We start from the raw sequence: 15,192 nt of genomic DNA, 5'->3' as shown, positions 1-15,192 counted from the left end.
CACTGGTGGGTGAAGTGATGCTGATGAGAGATAGTCCTGTGAATACCAAATTCACTCCTTCACTGGTGGGTGAAGTGATGCTGATGAGAGATAGTCCTGTGAATACCAAAGCAACAACATCTGAATGTACCTGTATGCACCGGGGCTGAGGTGAGGAACAGCAGCTTGTAGGCAAAGGTCCACGGGATGCCTTTGCTCCTTGCCAGCATGCTTACATCATCTTTGAGGCTCAAATGATTCAAGAGTAAATTAAGGATAAAACACTTGCCTCTCTGAGTTTTGTGAGCATTAAATAAAATAATATATGTAAATGGCTGAACACAGTGCCAGGCTTAAAGAAGTGCTCAGGAAAGGGTAACCAGCATTATTAATTATTTCCTTTTCCAGGTGGTAAGTAGCAAAGCTGCAACAGCTCCTGCTGCACATCTGCACCCGTAAGCACCCAGGGCTTGGAGCCAGGTGTGTCTAGATCCCATCTGGACCTGCCAGACTTGTGACATTGAGTACCATACTTCCCTCTCTGAGGCTCAGGTTTCTCATTTGCAAAAGGGGAAGTTCATGGTCTCTACCGTCTAAGGCGGTGTATAAGAAAAGGGAAAGAGAGTCTGGGCACAGTGGCTCATGCCTGTAATCCCAACACTTTGGGAGGCCAAGGCAGATGGATCACAAGATCAGGAGATCGAGACCATCCTGGCCAACATGGTGAAACCCTATCCCTACTAAAATAAAAAAAATTAGCCGGGCATGGTGGTGCACACCTGCAGTCCCAGCTACTTGGGAGGCTGACGCAGGGGAATTGCTTGAACCTGGGAGGCAGAGGTTTCAGTGAGACGAGATTGCACCACTGCACTCCAGGTTGGTGACAGAGTGAGACTCCGTCTCAAAAAATAAAAAATAAAAGAAAAAAGGTAAAGAGGAAAGAGGAGAGAACCCATCTAAAGCACAGCACAAAGTCATGGCACCGAGTAGGTGCTCGATAAATAGCAGCTATTATTATAATCATCATGATTATTATTGTACTGCTCATGCATCAAATCTGTAGGAGTTGTCCAAGTTCCTGTTGAAACCTAGGAGCTGCAGAGAGTATCTTCATTGCCTGGAGATGAGAATATCAGCACAATTCATAGTTCATTAGAGGAAGCGGTGTATTGCTAAATGAGTCCCCCAGGAGTTAAGGACACTTCTAAAAATTGTTTCAAGTCAGTCTGTGGAGTATAAAGCAAGGACAGAGAACAGTCTTTTCCTCAGGCCTCTTTTGTGCTCGTGTTTTGACTTTGGTCTGAGCACAGCTTCCATCTGAGGAGGTGCCTGTCTCCTCTCTTCTCCAAATCATATGGATTGGGGATGCTTGACTCTGGGTACTTGCACGTCACCTGAGAAGCATCTGCTACTAGGAGCACAGAATGTGATCACCTTGCACTGGCCCCATGGCTTTATCCATATCCCTCAGCCTTTTCTCTCAGACCAAGCCAGATTGAAAGGTTTTTGTGTTTCTAGTCCTTCTTCTCCTATATCTTAAATTTATTTATTTAAATTTTATGCCCTTCTCCATTTGGAATACATTTGTCTTCAATCAATCCATCTGCACACGTTTGTCTAATTCAGTGGCTCTCAACCTGGCATATGTTTGAATCACTTGGGATAATTTAAACATAGGAATCTGGGTTGAGGGTGGGATGGAGGAGTCTTGAGTGTCGGTTTCTCTTTTAAAGATTCCCAGGTAACTATGCAACCCCATTTGAGAATTAGTAATCTGGTTCTTTCTCTGTGTTGGCAAAAATACCAGCCTTGCAAGATTGATGAGGAGATGCAAACTGAGTCATGTCTGTGGAAGCTCCTTGTCAGCTATACAGCAACATGCGTACATATGCCTCTTGTTGCCTCTGGCTTTTAGACAGATTTACACATTGGCTTCCAGATGCACCGCTGTAGGTGAGCAGTGAACATGGTTTTTGCTGTGCAGTCCTCATCTCCCCACTTGCTGCTTTCCACAACCTCCGTTCCTCTCTGACTCTCCCTGGGCAACTTGTGTGGGTCTCCATCTGCCTCAGAGTGTCTCCCCAGCCTGGCTGACTTCAGAGGTGGCTTCATGCTGCAGATCCATGGAGCAGGACACAGCCCTCAAATTCATGTGGCTTGTAAACTGATATAGTTACTGAAATGAAATAATTACTGACAGGGAGGAGGGTGGCCCTCTGTGTCCTATCTTGTCCACCTAGGGCACTGCTACATGGAAGCAGGCCTTTTGGCCAGGTCTACCAGATGATTAACAAACACTTGCACAGAAACCAGCACCTTACTGCTGTGTTCATCAAATCAGACAGTGCCTGTGTCAAATCCACTGTCTCACAGTGTTGGCCTGTCCCTGATTCCACACGTGAAATCAATTACCACACATTAGGGGATGTTTAACACTTTAATGGAGCATTTTTCTCTATCATTGTTTGCATAGAGGGGACATGAGGAATCATTACCAAGTGACCAGCAATGGATTTTGTATTGGCAGAGAGGAGAGGCTGGAGCCTAGTGAAGTGAATTCAGAATGCCCCAGGAAACTTTACAAAGTCCCTATGCTGGGGCTCCCAGTGGCTGAAGGGGTTGAGAGAGCTGCATGCAGAGTAAGGATTCACTGGAAAATTCTGAAAGTCCATGTACAAATCTGGGGAATGCCAGTCACTTCCTCTGAATCTCATAGATGTACACCTCAGCTCACACTCTCATTCTCCAGCCATCCTGCCTGGTGCTGGCTTTTGCTCACGGTAGGCTTCACACAGCACATTGCTCACCCGAAAAGGAATAGTGTCATGCTTGAAGGCATGGTAACATGGCTTGACTGTGTCCCCACCCAAATCTCATCTTGAATTGTAGCTCCTATAATCCTCATGTGTTGCGGGAGGGACCTGGTGGGAGGTGATAGAATCATGAGGGGCAGGTTTTTCCCATGCTGTTGTTGTGATAGTGAATAAGTCTCATGGGATCTGATGGTTTAATAAAGGGCAGTTTCCCTGCACATGCTCTCTTGCCTGCCGCCATGTAAAACGTGCCTTTGTTCCTCTTTCATCTTCCACCATGATTATGAGGCCTCCCTAGCCATGTGGAACTGTGAGTCCATTAAACAACTTTATAAATTACCCAGTCTCAGGTATTTCTTCAGAGTCGTATGAAAATGGGCTAACAGACATGGGCTTGAAATCAGACCATAATGATGTGAATCCCAGCCCCAGTCACTTCATGGCTGTGGGGCTTCAGACAAGTCATCCAACCTTTTTAAACTTCAATGTCTTCATCTATAAAACGGAGGTCCTACCCAATAGGACTGCCCTCAGAAGAAATAGAATTAGAAGAGCTCAAGCATATGAAAGCATTTAGTTCTGTGCTTGGTGCTACTTCATAAATGTCAATAAATGTTTTAGAATAAAAGTTTTCTTCTCTCTCTTCCTTTAATCACAGAGCCACTTGTCCTTCAATCATACTAAGTATCTTCTCAGCAATATCATTTCTAGAGTTAGCTCTTTCTCTTCCTCTCCCTCCTCCACCCTTGTCAGCAAAGGGGCTGGCCGGACTTATCTCTAAAATCCTTCCTAGCTCCGGTCCTAAATGTGGCTGGTGAATTCAAATAAACACATACATATACACCCCCGCCTCTCTTACATGCACAAAGACAAAGAAAACGGATGAAGGTTAATTTTTTTGGCCCCTTCTCATAATGACTCATCCATAACGATTTCTACTGGTTGTATTTTCTTCTGTGACAGAAACAATTTACTGCATTCTTGCAGAGCCCATTTTCTCAGCGTGATCTAGTTGTGTGGTGGTTTGGGAAGTAATTTACTGATATTTTGCTTCAAAATAACTTACAAAGACAAAGGGGTTTTGTTGACACCAAGGTGCATTCCTTATGGGCTGGAAAAACAGGATAAAACCATTTAAAAAGTAAAAACATGGTATTATCATCACTTTGAACTTCAGTTGTAAATCAAACACCCCTAGTTGAGACTGGCCTCTCCTCCCCTTCATTTCTGCATCCTGCTCTGTGTGCCAGCAGTGGATTGTTTGTCTGCATGGGCAAATTCACATTCCATCTTGTCAGAAACAACTTTCATATTTGATTATATTCCCCATCCTTGGAATGCCAATGCATGACTTTCTTCCATTTCTCACCTTTCACTCTCTGAAAAGCAAGCAGCCATTGCAAGGCCCGTAACTAAGCAAGGTCACAGAGCCCTCGCCTCCCTGGGTTCTGTCCTTGATCCCAGCTCCTTTTTTCCTTGGGCATTCCTCAGCCTGGTAGTATCGATTCCACAGTAGTTCCCCCAGCCCTCTGTTCAGGCTGCAGACTAGAGAGCTGCCTGGAGGATCCTTACTGGTCCCTGGCTTTGGACAGAGTAGTGATGCTGTCCTCCTCATCCTCATCCTCTCCAGGGAGGGAGCATCCTCAGCCTCTCTCCATAATCCGCTCCAGCCTGAGCTCTCCAAATTAGACAGGATTTAGACTTCGTCTTGGTCTTAGAGTTGGCAGGCATTTGTTATTGGTTTTGCCCAAGGTTTTATACTCATTTTAAGATTAATAATGATTTTAGAATTTTATAATGGGCAAGGTTTATGATCATCAGTCTAATCCTATAAGCCTAAATCCTAAACCAACATGAATTATGCTCAGGGTGGCCTAAGCAGCTGCACAGATCTTTGATTTCCTGAGTAGTAGACATGAGTAGGGAGGAGACGGGAGCAGCTATTGTCAGCTCCACACTGTGCCCTCCCTGACTGGGGGGCCTGTGGAAATTGACTTCTAAAGGAGAGGGCTCCAAGGCCCTAACATAGGTTACGTTTATTAGTAGGTTTGCTTAAGTTGCACTTATGAAATGAGAACATGATTTCCTCTATTTTTTCAAAAACTGTTAGGTTATTATGCTGAATTTCTGGGCATTTTGGAATCTACATTTAACCATTTGCTCATTCCCAGGCATCTGTGGAAGACCTACTATGTGTAAGATGCTGTGCTAGAAGCTTCAGAAAAGATTTTTTTCAATGGCCACTACCTTGGAGATGCTCCCAGTTTAGTGGGGGAGAGCAGTGTTCTCAGACATGTAAGTATTAAAGTTATTTTCTTTCTTTATTTGTTATTTTCTGCTCCTTTAGCTGACTAGATGGAGCTCAAGTGGTTGGGCCTCCCAAGTGTCACTGAGTTAATATGAGTAACGTTCCCATCTGCATTCATTTCTGATTCCTGACATCTTGACTGTTTCTTTCCTCTTTCTCTTCCTACCAACATGACATAAGAAGATATGCATTTATTGGGCCGGGCATGGTGGCTCACACCTGTAATCTCAGCACTCTGGGAGGCTGAGGTGGGTAGATCAATAGGTCAGGAGATCAAGATCACGGTGAAATCCTTTCTCTCCTAAAAATACAAAAAAAATTAGCTGGGCGCAGTGGTGGGCACCTGTAGTCCCAGCTACTTGGGAGGCTGAGGCAGGAGAGTGGTGTGAACCCGGGAGGCAGAGCTTGCAGTGAGCCGAGATCATGCCACTGCACTCCAGCCTGGGTTACAGAGCGAGACTCCGCCTAAAAAAAAAAAAAAAAAAAAAAGAAAAAAGAAAAAAAAAGATATACATTTATTTCGAAACCAAAGTGCCCAGAAATGACCCATCAAACTGTCTTAGGAGAGGTCACATTTCAAAAATGTAGTCTAGAATCCTGCCTGTCTCGTTTTTGTCTGTCCTGATTTCCTTGTAGCCTGGGCATGTGCTAATTTGTTCTGCATTATCCTGTGACAACTGGGTTGCAAGGACAGAACATTAATTCTCTATTAGGTCTCCAGAGCTATGTAGTCAGGTAAAAAGTCCAATGGGTCTTCAGATAGGATATTTCAGGCCCAAATTGTATCACTTTCACTCACCTACTGCCCAGACCCACAGCCAGCACCAGCTTCCTTGAGTGGCCTGGGAGGGACAGCACCAAAAGGACGCTGACTGTGATCACACAGTTTAGCACTGGACCTCTTCTGGGCTACTTGGCCAAATTAAGGCCATTATCTTCCTTGTCCTTCTTTCATGAAGGCTGCTGAGCTCAGCTAAGTGGCCCTTGGACCCTGTGGAGAAAGCAGACAGTCTTCTTGATCTGCCAGGAAGCCCGGGAGAGACACATGTCTAGTTAATAATAGAATGAGCTACTTGACAAGGCTCTTTTAATTTATTAGAGGGATGCCTCAGATAGCAGGTGGTTGGTACTAGGGAGGAAAAAAATGGGGAAAATTGTTTCTATTTTGGATATGGCATTGGCTTGCGAAGCAACTTCCACCCCTAATCCCTTTGACCCTTTTGTAGCTCAGCTGACCAACGGGGGAATACTTATTTATAGTGCCCCTTCCCCTCCTCTAACTGAGATCAATGCATTTTATTTAATTGACGTCACCCCATCATATTACAACATTTAGAATTTGTCTTTATGGCCTTCTTTATACCCCAGGAAGGGCTCTTGAGGGCAACGCAAAAGGGCAGCTTTGGGTGTTGAACAGGGGTCTCCATTAATTTGGGATGAACTGAGTGTCAGAAAATTGAGTTTCAAGGGCAGCCTAGGAAACTTGTCAATTTCAAGCTGTCTGCTATGGAACCAAAGCATCCTTCGTTGCTGGATTTTGGAGGCTTGTTTACGTTGGTTTATGTAATGGCTACAGTCCTCAAGGTAGATTAAGTAATTTCTTCATTTAGAACATCCTAAATTGTATGACATTTGAGAGATTTCCTTGACCTTGTCAAGGGCAAATGCTCACTTTATTGCTTTTCCTTATTCTTTGCTTAAAGACAACAGACTGCTTTCTCCCTCACGGCAACTAGAGGTGAGTGGAAATGACCACAGATGTTTTATGATGCGCAAGCCCTTGCAGTTGTACTCCCTAAACTGGCTAATAGCTTCTCTCCTGTGTGTTCTTGTTCTATCTTCTGTAATTTTTCCTCCCATTTTCTTTCCAAGTCAAAATCTTTGCCCTTTACGTGAAGCATAATAATACTTAGCATTTATGCAACACTTGGCATTTTTAGGGTCTCGAATGATCAATAATGAGCTAATCCACACATGGTGATGGTTGTGCAGCAGGTTAACTGTTACCCCATTGCACAGATGAGAAAACCAAGGTCCCAGTACAGCAACTCCCAATCGAAAGCCAGGCAACCCTTGCATATCCAAGCCCCTGGCTTCAAGTGAAGGCTTCCTTTGCCCTTGGCTCCCAGGAGTAAAATCAAGAGAGAAAGAGAAGGATCAGAAGTTCAATTTTCCCTACATGCTTTCTTTATTATAATTTAACCTGTTCCCATTTTCAACTATTTCTTTAATGACCTGCCTGAGCCATAGAGAATTCCAGGCCAGTTCAACAGGAAGCTGCCTGCATTCCATTTCCAGTGCCACCCATGACTTAATAAGCCCATCCTCGCTCCTGTCACCCATGTCATCAATGGAAGTTGTACATACTTCAGGACTCAGGACACATTCCTCCCCAGTGCCTCTTTCTTGGCTTCTTGGGCCAACAGCTGGCTGGTTATCACAGTCATCTGAGTGCACCCACCTTCTAGGGCAGTCTCCTAGGCTATATTTTGTTAGCTTATTTATGAGGATGTCACATAGGCAGAATCAACAGCCTTCCTGTACTTGAGCTCTAATATGTTTATTGTGTCATCACTTCTACAAGAATCATCTTTTTCTTTGAGGTAGGAGTAACCCGGATGGGTCAGACACAATGTGCTTCTTTCAAAGCCACATTGGTATTTCCCAGCACTCTGCGGTTCTTCTGTCTCCCAATTGATTCTCTTTTGATTTGCCCTGAGAGCTTTCTCATAGGAAAATTAGGTTTTGTTATCAATCTCTAACTTTCCAAGTCGCCTTCCTGCCTTTTTAACACATACATTGCATTTATTTGTTTCTTGTCTTTGGAAACCTTATCCAGTCCTTCATGAATTCTCAAAAACAGGATTTGTTGAAACTACAGTTCCATCAGTCAATTTTTAATGACATGTCCACTAAGTTATAAGACTGTGGATGGCAAGGGCAATATTTTACTTGATTTTTTAAAAAATTTTCCATAGTGCTGAATACTATGCCCTGGCATATTCACAAGTGCTTAAAACCTGTGTGAAATGCATCTGCCCAGCCCTGTAAGATACTAGGTCCTCTGGGGAATACTGCAGAATATATTATCTTGTCCAACCTTCCAGGAATTTTCAATGTAGGTTGGCAAGCAAGTCTTACATCCATGAAACTTTTAGAAAATAGTAAATGACAATATGATCAAGGGCCAGAATGGACAATAAAGACTGTGTGTATAATGCTCCAGTAAGTAAGATAATTGACAGTGGGATCTTATAGTTGGCTAAACTGGCACTGTACTCCAAGTGCAGCTGCAGACAGTGGAGGGTGGGTCTCGATTTGGGCTTTGGAGTCAGACAGATTTGGATTTAAACCTGAGCCTTCTGCAATCAAGTAGCTGTGTGATTCAGACAAGTTGCTTAACCCTTGTAAGCCTTGGGTTACTTATCTGTCATATAGGAATAATCTTACTTCTAATAATGCATTCCTCTGAGGATGTAGACTCCAACGGGAAAGAGAGTGTTGTCTCTTTTGTTCACTGCTGTATTCCTATTGGCTGGAAGACCAATGCCCATTTGTGGATGCAATCAACCTCACCAGGTTTTTGTTAGTTTAGGTAATATACATAAATTAAAAGTTGAATGCAGTGCTCAGCATAATATATGCTCAATACAATTTTAAAATCATTATTGTAGCTTCACTTGGGTTTGGCAGTACCTAGACTTCTGGCCATGTATACTTTGAGTTCTGTTTCCTGTAGTAATGAGCCCATAGCCCTTCTAAAAGAGTATCAGGTCTGTAGAAAGCTGTCCATACATTCTGACCAGCTTCGTGTGTTTCCTCAATGACTTCACCTTACTATTGTATCTTCATTTGTTCGTTTAAATCTTTTGAATCTGGATTTCTTTGTTATTTTCCTCCAGATTTTGTGACTCACTTGAATCATGTCTTTTTCCATTGCCTTTCTGGCATCCTGATGGTTACAGGTGATTTTCTTATGAAAGACCTGTGCCCACTGTGAGACCGTGGGACACAGCCTGAAGCTCTTCTAGCTCCTGGATAACTAGCTGATAGTTCCCTGGAAGGAATGTCCTCAGGCCTCCTGGGGAACTGGAATGACTCCTTGGCATTTAAACCTTAGTTATTTAAAGTTTAAGACAGGGATAACCTACATGAGAGACAGTATTTTCTTGAGGAGTACAGACTTGGGGTCCAGGCTCTGCCATTTGCTAGATGTACAACTTTGGAGAAATTAACCTCTTTGGTTTTCCATTTCTTTTTCAGTTAAACTGTGGTGAAAAAAATATCTACCAAATAGGGTAATGGTCAGTGTTAAGAAAACCTATGTGTGCAAAGCACATATATATATATTTATATTTTAAAATTTTTTTTTCCGTTTCATGTTTTCAGAAACTATGATCAAAGCATTCATAAGTTCTCCAAAAGGGATCCATTGGTCCTGAAGTCACTTTTCACACATAAAGAGGAGGATGCTCAAAGAACCAATTCCTTGCCACTGACCTCTAGGTGTGGCTAGTACTTTCAGGCACTGCAGGGGGCTGGCTGCTGCAAAGGATACCAAAGACTGTGGGATTCACACTCTAAGGAGCCAAGACTAACAGCAATACATGAAACTACAGTGAGCAGCACAGATAGCAGTTAATGAGAGCTCAATTAGGTGGTGCAAAACCTAAGTGCTGAGAGGAAGGTCAGTGAGAGCTGGGCGTGCTGGAAAGGGTTTGACTGCAGATGCTCTGGAGGCTTCCCCAGGCGTTGAAAAGGTACACTTGAGGGAGGAGATAGGGTGAGGCTTTTGCTGGCAGTGAACTGAAAAAGAAAAAAAAGAAAAAAAGATTTTCTTGGAATCAGGCCTACCAGATGACTTAGGGATACTATAAAAATGAGGCCATACTCACTACCTGGAAGTCAAGAGACCTCAGCAGCCCAGGAGAAGGCCATGGTGGGAGCACATGAAGACTAAGCTGGGACCCGCTGTAGAGGCAAAAATCAATACCCGGCACTCAATGCCCAGATGCAGGTGGGGTTCTGGCCATCAGGGGGCACTGTGGCAGAAGCCCTGGAGCTGCAGCTGTGCGTAGTCAGGACCACTGCATTTCAGGACTCCAGGGAGCGCCATTCATGTCGCATGCACTGGGAAAGGTGCCACCTAAACTCAGCACAAAGTGGCGGCCCTGAGTGTAATTCATCCTGCATGGTAGTGTCTTCTTCAGTCAATGTAAACCCTGGGAAGATGCTATGTGTAGTGAAATATTCCTGCAAACTCTATCGAAACATGTCAGTTTGCCTTGATCAGCACAAGATGAGTGTTCAATAAAACAGTGTATAAGGTTAATTACCAGGGCATTCCATATAGTGCAATCACTTCGTTAGTATCACAACCTTTTATATGTCATGTGTGACAACACTGCAAAGTGGTTTGTGCTGTTCATTAATTGTAACTTGGAACTTCCTTCATTTCAAAGTGGGCTTTTAGAGGCACACGTCCCCCAGATCCTGAGTAGGTGGAGATTGTTTTAAAAGGGGGATGGGGGTGACAGTTTCCCCACTGTCCTCACTAACATGCTTGCTTTTTAATTTTGTCCCTTTCTTCCTTCTCTTTTGTCTTTATCCTTCCCTTTCTTTCTCCTTTCCTTCTTTCCTTCTGTTGACAAAGGTGAAATGAGTAAGATGTCTTTTAAGGAGCTCTGGGTGAGTGCACTACCTTCTACTCTAGAAAAATAGAATGAAAAGGGGTTGACTGCAGAAACCGGGAACTTGTCTGATCCCTACATGTATTCTTCCCTTTTCCTTGTTCTATGCTATTTCTCATGCTGCCTTTATGCCTTTGATTCCTGACTTTTTTTTTTTTTATGGATTTTGTATATGCTGGAATTCAGATGCTTTCAAAATTTTTTTGACTGAAGCACAGTATGAAATAGATTTTATAGCTTCAGCTCAGAACACACACAGAACTATGAACTCACATACACGTATAACAAACAAAAGCATCACTGAATCACATTTAATCTTATGATGGAGGATGTACTCTGACATTTTATATTCTAATCTGTCTTTTTCTATTTTATTTCATCTATTCAATTTCACTTACAAAAACACTCAGCCATAGCTTACTAGATTTATTTCATAGCTAATTAATGGATCATAATTGATAGTTTGAAAAACCGTTTTAAATGATTATTAACTCCTGAATTACTCCTGTCTCTTAGTGGTCTTTCATTCCTACCCAATTTCAGCATATGCTAGATTGTATTATTTTTTGAAATCCAAAAGATGATTCCAATAACATATATTAAATAGCACATAAAAAATACAAAAGAGCATGTAAACAAGTTTGAAGTACATTAAGTCGGTCTAAAAAGCTTGAAATCTCACATTTTATTCAATATTTTAAAAGGTTTTTCTTTGCACTATTATAATCTCTACCTGTATTTGAAGAAAATCCTGACAGGCTCAGGACATTTTTGCTCACTCTTAAGCAGGTATGCACACTGGCCAGTCAGAATGAACACAGGCAGTAAACAATCTCTGTGACAGCACTGTGGCTGGCTGGTTCAATACCACATTGGTTCTTAAGCAACGGATCTTCTATTTCAGTTACAAATGCAAACTGAGTTTGGGAATTAGAATATGCAGTCTAGGATTTTCATCACCATTCTGAACTGAATTTAATATCAGATCAACCCTGCACCAGCGTGACAGTAACCTTCCTCCCAACCCACTTGGAACTTGAAGACAGCCTCTGATGGGGCTGGGCAGAGGAACCTAGGAGGAAGGATGGTCACAGGAACAGGGGCGTCCTTCCCTTCTCCATAGAGCAATCAGGCCCTGGCAGCTGAGGGAAGGTGCATGTTCATGGCAAAAGAACAGCATGAGGTCACACGGATCCTCCTTACCATTGAATTCCTCTCACACTCTGGTGGGAGCATTCTTGGGCAAGACTCAAAGGAGGTCAGGCCCAGCTCTCTTGCTCTGGCATGGCCATGTCTGAGCAGAGGAAGCATTGCTCACTCGGACTAACTGGGAGTGCAGGCTAATTGGAGGCCACCCTCCTATTCCACCTTTCCTTGTGAGTCAGGTTCTGGCCACTTGCCCTGACACTGACCACTGGAAACTCAGCCTCACAATGTCTCTTGGGAAAAGAAGGAAGCCCCTCCACCCAATACCCCCAGAGGCTGAGTCTGAAAGCGTAGTGATAGCTATTCGTAAAGGAAAACTCATCATACCCTCCCTTGACCCTTTACATCCTGAAAGCGGGAAAAGTGTAGCACTGTGCAGAGTTTTTATTAATTTCCTTGTGCAATCTACACTGTCTGACCACTTACTTTGGAATGTTCTACCTACTGCATCTTGGCATCTCCACTAAAACTTCAATTTTTCTATCTTGTCACTCTGTGAAGAGCATTTAAAGTTACGTGTGATTATAAAGAAAACATAACGGAATTTTTTGGGGTATTGTAACTCTGTATTATTGTAAGCCAGGTCAAATTAATTGATTTCAAATTAGTCAATTGCATTTGCATCACTTAATCATATTTTTCTTGACAATAGATCTGGTGTATTTTTTTCTTTACAAAATTCATGTAAACTTGCTTTCAGAATAATCCTTTTATATTTAGGATTCACTACTAAAATAACAGCAAAATGAAATCTGCAGCTCACTCTTTTCAGTCTTCACAAATGAAATCTTAAAGTAGATATTCCAAAAAAGGAGACTTGGTAGCCTTCTGCTCAGTTACCACAGTGGGACTTGGAGGGTCAGGGAAGTTCAAGATAAAAATCCCCACCCCCAAATTATTTGCCACATCCAACTTTGTCAAGCCAAGTATGAAGTAAGGAGAGGAAAATGGAAGGCAGCTGTCAGTCATTGCAAGCTGTCATAACGAAGTACCATAAACTGGGTGGCTTATGAATAACTAACAGTTATCTCTCACAGTTCTGAAGGCTGGAAGTCCAAGATCAAGGGGCCAGCAGACTGTGTTCTGATGAGGGTCCATTTCTTGCTTCTTGGTTTAGACATCCGTCTTCTCACTGCATCCTTATATGGCAAAAGAGGATGAGAGAGCTTTCTGGGGTCTCTTTTATTAGGGGACTAATCCTATTCCTGAGTTCTCCACCCTCATACTCTAATTACCTCCCAAAGGCCCCACCTCCATCACACTGGAGGTTATAATTCAACATATCAATTTTGAGGGAGACACAAACATTCAGTTCATAACACAGCCAAGTTAAACCATAAAGTCAGGAAAATAAAGGACTCACCATGGTTCAAGAGATCAGGCTGGAGGTTCAGGAGATCAGGCTGGAGAGAATAAGAAGACTAGGGAGGGTCTGCAGAGCCGCCAAGAGGACCTGCCACGTTCTGTGTTCTTAACAATGGCAGGTAGAGTCAATTTCCTAGTGCTCTTGAGCCCGGCTCCAGGTGACCCTGTGTGTCCAGCCCACAAGTACCTAGTCTTCCTGCCTCCTGCTTGCTCCCACCCTCCCCAGGTCTAACAGCCAGTCATGGGAAGGCAACTGTCATTCAGCTTTGATCCAGCATTCCAGGTGGCAATATTTTCCTATTTTACTTTCTTTCGGTGGAGATTAAAATATTTTTACTATTAAGCAGCTACTACCTGAATAATAAGAATCTATTTTTGGGGTGAGGGTTATCAGGGGGAGACTATATGGGAGCTCTGTGTGAATTGTAGAGGAACACAGAGAATAAGTGTAAGCTGAGGGCAAAAGATTGCTATTTAAAAAAAAATGACTTCATCCACTTGTGCATTATAAGGGAGTAGAGGTTTTATCTCAGGGAAGATGACTCTTTTGTTTAGGAAAGGCAATTAATAGGCCTTTGGGTTAGACTGCAAAGCCCAGTCTGCAGTGGAGGATTGAGACAAAAAAGAATTAAATCCTTCTGCATAATAAAACAGAAGCCTGGACCAGAGAGCTGTGTCACATTTAAAGCAGTACAGTCCAAACTGGAATTCCAGGTTTGCATCTCTTAAGTCTTTACCAGATCTTCAACAGAGCCCAGGGTTCCTGAGCACTCAGTGACCTTTGGGAGCTTCTAGAGTCCCTTCCCCCAAGGTTGTTTCTTTCATACAAACCATCCCATGTCATCGTCTCCATCTTGCTTGGAAGACAAAATTCTGTCTTCACCTCTCTCCCTGTTCCCACCATTTTGCGGGACCTCCTACTAACGGGTCAGGACCCCAGAGCAAGGGCCGTGCAGGGCATGATCTGTACTCCATGGTGGCTGCAGTTCTGAGAATTCTTTCACATGGGTATTGTCTTTTCTCTTGCAGTGAGCAGAGGACAGTGGGGAAGCTTGATAACATGCACCCACTGAACCCCACATGGGCATGATGGGGACAATTATAAGCTTTTACATACTAATAAGTTGGTATCGTCCTGAAAGTTATTGGAGGTTGCGCGGAAAGGAAGGGAACTTAGGCACCCCAGAAGCCTAGGTAGTCTGACAATGATAGGTGCTGTGGGGATAGAGGACAGGACAAAATGTGGCTTCAGGGCAATTCCCAAAGACAGGGGAGAGGGGAGCCCCTGTGCTCCCAGATGAGTCAGTGACTATTTGGGAATAGTGGCATCTGGAATTGAATTTGATACTGTTTCTCTTAGAGTCATCCCTCGTTTCTCCAAAACAGCTATCCCTGAGAATGGATCTTTGGGGCATGAGGAGATGACTGAGGTGAAGAAATGCAGAGCTAGGATGGCGGAGGGAGGAAGGCAAAGAGAGAGGGAGACTGGGAGCCCAGGGGACTTGGAAATCTAGAGGACTGTGCTGGACTGTCTAACAGGAGAGGGCCACTCGGGAAGACTGGATCACTGGGACATACTTAGATGATGGAAGAAATGATGGTGATGATAACGCACAAGGAGACCATTCACCTCCAGTAACGTCAGAGATGTCTTTTAGGTCCTGAAGTTAGCACGGGCCCTCCTGAGTAGAGGGGCAGCTGTTCATTATCCTCATCTGCCCCGCTTCACCCCAAGGCAGTCCCCTGTCTCACTGGTGTCAATCAACAACAAAGATCCTGTCCTCTACCTGCAAAAACACTGCTTAAGGTGTCGCCCCCTCTTCATGGGAGT

The 15,192-nt window shown here is 43.5% G+C and overlaps 1 protein-coding gene across 2 annotated transcripts in view; it reads left to right on the top strand.

Annotated features, from left to right (window-relative positions):
• The window catches only part of NTM (neurotrimin), a 1,410,016-nt gene that overhangs the window by 313,021 nt on the left and 1,081,803 nt on the right, over positions 1 to 15,192 (top strand). For both annotated transcript variants that reach the window (XM_017949126.3, XM_017949125.3), the window contains exon 4: positions 4,964 to 5,087. The gene's annotated coding sequence lies outside the window, so the exon portion shown is untranslated. The remainder of the gene's footprint in view (positions 1 to 4,963; positions 5,088 to 15,192) is intronic.

Source organism: Papio anubis, chromosome 12 (assembly GCF_008728515.1).
Source record: "Papio anubis isolate 15944 chromosome 12, Panubis1.0, whole genome shotgun sequence".
NCBI lineage: Eukaryota > Metazoa > Chordata > Mammalia > Primates > Cercopithecidae > Papio > Papio anubis.
The sequence above is the reverse complement of the archived record's forward strand: the minus strand, read 5'-3'. Positions and strand labels throughout refer to the sequence as shown.